This window comes from Cupressus sempervirens, chromosome 6 (genome assembly GCF_028749045.1).
Source record: "Cupressus sempervirens isolate cs-2001-9-10 chromosome 6, ASM2874904v1, whole genome shotgun sequence".
Classification (NCBI taxonomy): Eukaryota; Viridiplantae; Streptophyta; class Pinopsida; order Cupressales; family Cupressaceae; genus Cupressus; species Cupressus sempervirens.
Window position 1 is genome coordinate 314,672,395 of NC_143123.1, and position 6,000 is coordinate 314,678,394.

The 6,000-nt window shown below is 38.6% G+C and overlaps 1 pseudogene; it reads right to left on the reverse strand.

The window, feature by feature from the left end:
- The window catches only part of LOC149552453 (uncharacterized), a 178,526-nt pseudogene extending 172,982 nt beyond the window's left edge, over nucleotides 1-5,544 (reverse strand).
- Nucleotides 5,545-6,000: the final 456 nt, after the last annotated feature.

Below are 6,000 nucleotides of genomic sequence, written 5' to 3' on the forward strand. Positions count from 1 at the left end.
GAGTGTCCCTTCCGTCACATTAGCCTCATGGCATGTCTAAGATTGATCACCTCAGCACACACATATGTGCTCTTGTATGCATCTTGATCATGGTTCCTTGACATGAAATTCTTTTGGCCCACTTTTCTAATTGCTTGTCACCTCACCCTTGCCTACATTAGGGGGGTTCTTCTATTTTTTCTCATGCTTCCTTGGTTTGATTGATCAACTCTTGAGGCTTTGGTATTTTATGTCATCTACATCTTTGAGTTTATTTTTTGCCTTTGTGTGCCTCCTAATTTGATGCAAATTATAGTCTTCTCAACCTAGTCAAGTTCTATTTGATTGGAGGTTCTTTAGATCAACAATTACTTTCGATAGAGCTTTGCAGCTTCTACATGCTTTAGTGGTGTTCTTCATGATCATTTTTTGTTCCTATCTTCCAGGACATTCCCTAGTTTGGAGGCTTCTTCATTCCTTCACTAGTTTCTTTCAATGTGTTTTCCATCTCTTTTTGGAGTAGGGTTTTTTCCATGTGGTTTTCTCTATATCTCCTCTTTTTAGAGATTTGGTTGTGCTTGGGTACCTCATCATTCCTTGTTGTCAGGACCCATTTCTAATTCCAATAGTAGTTTCAAGGTTTTTATAAGCTACTCCCTAAGTTTATCTTAAGGGGGGGTGTTAAAGTAATTAGATATTTTCTAATTAACTCTAATCTTCTTAAGTTTTTGATTAGATAAACAGGTTTTATAGGGACCCTGAAACCCAAGAGTTAAAACATTAACAAGGCTGAAAATAAGTGTAAAAAGCCCAGCCAAAAGAGTTCAAGTTGAAAGGCTGATAATAAGCACAAGGCCCAACCAAAAACCAAAGAACATAGAAAAGACCTGTGGAAGAAATCCCACCATCCTCAGAGCTTAAGCTCTGAATATCATCCAAGTCTGAAGAGAAGTGGGAACTTCCAGAGGTCACACTCTCAGTCTGAGGGGGGTATTGCTTATTTTCTAAGCCTTAAAGTGCTAATAAATAAGCAGCAAGAGCCCCTCATGTAGAGTGGGGTTATCAGTGGGTTTATTTTTGAAGCTATCCATCACCTTGCTCATGGAAGTTAACAAGTAAAAAGGAAAATAAATTTTATAGTTGTGCTGAAAATGATTCAAAAGAACAAAGTGGTGGGTACGAGCCTGATTAAACCTAAGGTCCAGAGTAATATACTCGATTATAGCTCTCAGAACATAACTCCACAGTTTCTTCATGATATCAGGAACATAGTATGTGTCAATCTTCTTCAGGGCTTTCAATTCCTCCGCATCCTTCACAAAATCCCACACAGTGTTAGCCGAGAGCTTCTTTTCCCTAAAGAACTTAAAACCCTCAATCAGGATTTCAAAAACAGTCGATATCACCTCCTCAGTGATCATGAAAGAAACCTCATTCACCTTTACTCTACCATTCTTCCATGATCCAACCATATTGTTGGTTACCTCCTGATCAAATCCATGCAATTTTGTAATGTATCTAGTAATCCCACCTTGATCCAGCTGCTCCCAAACTTTTTCCCTGCTCTTCCTTTCTGCACCTTTTTCCTACCATATCTACACTCTGCACACCCTCAATTCTCATATGCACCTCGCACTATAACTGATAGGAACCTCTATGTATGAGTAGAATGCAAAAAGAATTAACCTTTCTATTGCTCCTATTACTAATGCAAAAAATGACCCATAAAGCATGTCGAATAGTCTGTAATAAATTATAGCAATTACGATTTCCCATGCTACCTTTTTGGGAAGTACCCTTTCCCCTTGATCCATTCATACTCATAATTACACATTGATCTTCTCCTTACTTTATTGGATCTTGTCCAGTTTGATCATGCTTTTGACATCCGTTGACAAACTATTTTCGAGATGCCATGTCATTATTTGGTTTGTGCCGACCCTTATATTAGCAAACCTATCAGCTACCGGGTTAGCTTCCCAAAATATATGAGTGACGTGGACTCTACTGAATTTGGAAAGAGTCTCACGTGTCTCATCAATAATATTTGCAATCAACCATGATGGCTGAGAGTTTCCTTTAATACATTTTTTAATGTTGTTCAAATCCCCTTCAAGCCAAAGGTTAGTAACTCCAATTTCAAAAGCTAGTTTGACAGCATTACACGTAGCATTCGCTTCCACAAAGTGGTTGGTTTGAAATCCCAGTGAGAGGGAAAAAGTCACAATACCATCACCATTTTCATTCATTATTATGCCTCCACTTCCCGAGGAGCTAGGATTTCCCTTGGAAGCTTTGTCAAAGTTAGCTTTATGCCATCCTTCTGGGGGGAGAAGCCAGTTAGCTTCTTGTCTTTTCATTTTCTATCTTTTGCCTTCTCTTTTTTTCTGCCACCTAATTCTATATCTCCCCCTTTCCTCACTAAATAATTTTCCTTAATGTTAGCAAAAAATTTCTTCCCTATCACTATAGTCGGCTCCTCTTTATCTCTAAAAATTTTGTTATTTCTCTCCTTCCAAATGCTCCAACAGAAATGAGGCAGGATCCAGGAACTTAATTCCTGAAGATCAAACCTATTGAACATGCATTTCCATTGATAGAAGAGATCCAAAAGGTTAAAAGGGACACACCAGCTGAAGCCCAACTCCTGGGTGAGGAAAACCCAAACCTCCCTGGAGAAGGAGCAATGAATGAACAAATGATTGTTGGTCTCTATCTGATCTTTACATAACACACATCTGCTGGGCATAATATGACCTCTTTTAATGAGGTTATCCTAGGTGAGGATTTTGTCCTATAGAGCCAGCCAATAGAACATATTAACTTTTGAAATGAGGCTAGGGAGCCAAGCCCTCGACCAAGGAGGAACCTCATTTAATCTCCAAAGGGCCGAATTCCTAGAGGCAATAGTATATAGCCCATTGGCATCATCTCCCCAGACCAATTTATCCCTATTGTTATTTAGGGCCATAGAGTTTAGCATTATCATAATATGATTTCAAAGATGACATAAAGGTCTATCCATCCCTACTCGTTCCTATAGTTACTAACTTTTTGCCCAAAATGGTTGATGTAGTCATTCACCCAGACCTCATAGCTAGGGTTGTTCACAAGAGGGCCTTGAATAAGCCAGCTATTGGACCAGAACTGGATATCCTCCCCATTTCCCAATTTCCAAGAGACTCTAGAATTTGCTAGGTCCCTGGCTTTTAAAAAACCATTCCAAACAACGGATCGTCTTGGGATATCTTCACTAAAGAGGGTAAAATGTTTAGAGGGCCTCTTTATGTACTTGTTTACCAAAATGTCTCTCCATTCCCCTATGCTTCTAAAGATACACCATATTTGCTTAGCCAAAAGAGCCTTATTGAGGTGAGTTAGCTTCCTGATGCCAAGACCTCCATTTTTTTTTGGGAGGTAGACTTTTTCCCAAGCAACTAGGTGATACCTTTTATTCCTTTCAACCCTCATCCATAATAAGTCTCTCTAAATTTTTTCCATCCTCTCAGCAAATTTCACAAGGATCACAAAAAGGCTCAAAGCATAAACAGGCAAGTTTTGAAGGGTGGATTTAACCAGTTGGCATTTTCCAGCTTGGCTTAGAGAGGCCCCTTTCCAACCAACCAGCTTCTTACTAAATTTTTCCATAATGTTGTTCTAGAAAGAATTAAGAGGATTCATGCCCAAAGGGAGCCCAAGATAGGTAGAGGGAAGCTTCCCCACACTACATCCCAGAATTCTAGAGATTTTCTTCTGTTTGTCCTCAAGAGTGTTGATAAAGAAAACATAACCCTTATCCCAGTTGATGAGATGTACCAACCCTCTGGAGTAGGTATCCAAGATTTCCTTCATTACCTTTGCCTCTTTAATAGAAGCTTCCCTTCCCATTATAGTATCATCAACAAATTGTTGATGCGTAAAAGGGGCACTTTTAGAAGAAGGTTTAATACCTTTGATTCTCCCTTCCTTTTTTTTCTTCTCAATAAGTCTGCCTATGCATTCCGCAAAGATTATGAAGAGAATAGGCAAAAGAGGATCCCCCTGAATAAGACCATGAGAACATTTGAAAAAATTGGAGGGGGATCCATTAACTAAAACTGCAAGTGAGGAAGTAGTTACCAGCTGAGAAATTAGCTTACATGTTTTGTCATCAAACCCAAAAGCCTTAAGCACCATATCTAGGAAAGACCAGTCAATCTAGTCATAGGCTTTTGATAGGTCTAGTTTAAGTAACATCCCTTCCCTTTTTCCAGCTTCTATAGAGTGAATCACTTCATGCACTATCATAATCGAGTCTAAAATTTGTTTGCCTGGGACAAAACTAGTTTTTTGTTGAGAAATTATCAAAGGGAGGAGCTTGAGCAACCTAGAAGTAAGTACATTCGAAATGATCTTGTAAAAAGAATTGCATAGGCCAATTGGTCTAAAATTGTCCAAGGAATTGGCTCCAGGAACTTTAGAAATGAGAACTAAAAAAGTAGAGTTAATCTCCTTTAGAATGCTTCTGGCCCCAAAGAATTCCTGAATAGCTTTCACCACATCCTTCATCAAAACTGGCCAAAACAATTGAAGAAAGAAAGTAAGTAAACCATTAGGGCCAAGATATTTATCAACCGGCAGAGAGAAGAGAGCTTCTCTAACTTCCAAATTAGAGGGAATGGCCTGAAGTAGTTTATTATGGTAAGGATGGATGATCTAAGGGATGCAGGAAACAATGTCATCCTGATCCACTTTGGATAGCATAGGATCCCAAGACAATAGGGAGGAGAAGAAAGAAATAGCTTCAATTAAGATTTCATCATCCTTGGTCAACATACCCTGTCCTTTCTTTAAACCTATTATTTTATTATTAGCTTGATGTTTTAGAGTAGTAAGATGAAAAAACTTTGTATTCTAGTCTCCCTCTTTGAGCCAGTTAACCCTTGATCTTTGTCTCTAGAACTTCTCCTCTTTACTGATAATATTGTGTAATTCTAAAAGGATAAATAGCTCAGCCTCCCTATTTAACTCGTCATACCCATCCTCCTGAATAGAGGCTTGGATAGAAGAAATATTTTTAGATAGGACTTCCTTCTCAAATAATATGTTGCCAAAATTAGACTTGTTCCAAGCTTTAACCATTCTTTTAATGTTGCTAAGTTTTCTAGCTACCCTGTACATAGTTGTGCCTTCCACATCAATACTCCACCAGAGCTTTATCTTGTCTAAAAGATCAGTGTGGGAAGTCCACATTTTTTCAAAATGAAAAAGGGGAGGCCTTTTGGGGCCTATAGGAACAACTGAAAGGGAAATAGGGGAGTGCTCAGAACCCACTCTAGGCAAAAGAGCTAATTTGCAAGAGAAAGACTGCAGCCAGTCGAGAGCGATAAGAGCTCTGTCCAGTCTGACCTGAATATAGTCTTGACCAATGCATTTATTTGACAAAGTAAAGGCACCTCTCATGAGGTCCATATCTAGAAAAGCTAGACCATTAATGAAGTTTGATAGGTCATGTTTACTTTCCCAATTTGGAGGCAGACCTCCCTTCTTCTCCTCATCCAACAGAGGAATGTTAAAGTCACCCATAATAATTCTTTTCTTTAAATTACTACTCTATACCAGACTTCAAGCTCTAGTCCAGTAATTCTTTCTTTCTCTCTTATTGTTGGGAGCATATAAATTTAGCAAGAACCAACAATCATTGGAAGGGATATGAAAAACTTTACACAAAAGAATATTACCTTCATTGTAAGAAAATTCCATTCTAAAATTTTTGGTGTTAAAAAGAGTTAGCAGACCCCCACAAGCACCATTAGAGTCTGAAGCCTCCCCACTCATCAAGTTGCTAAACTTAATCTTCCCCAAAAAGTCCTTTTTCATCTTAGTTTCCTGGATCATCAAGATGTCTGGTCTTTGATCTCTAATCAGGTTCTTGATAATTTCTTGTTTATGGGCTCCATTAAGGCCCCTAATATTCCATGATATGATCTTTATATTTGATTCTTGGAACACTCCTGAAGAGTTCTCTAGTGCCCATTCACC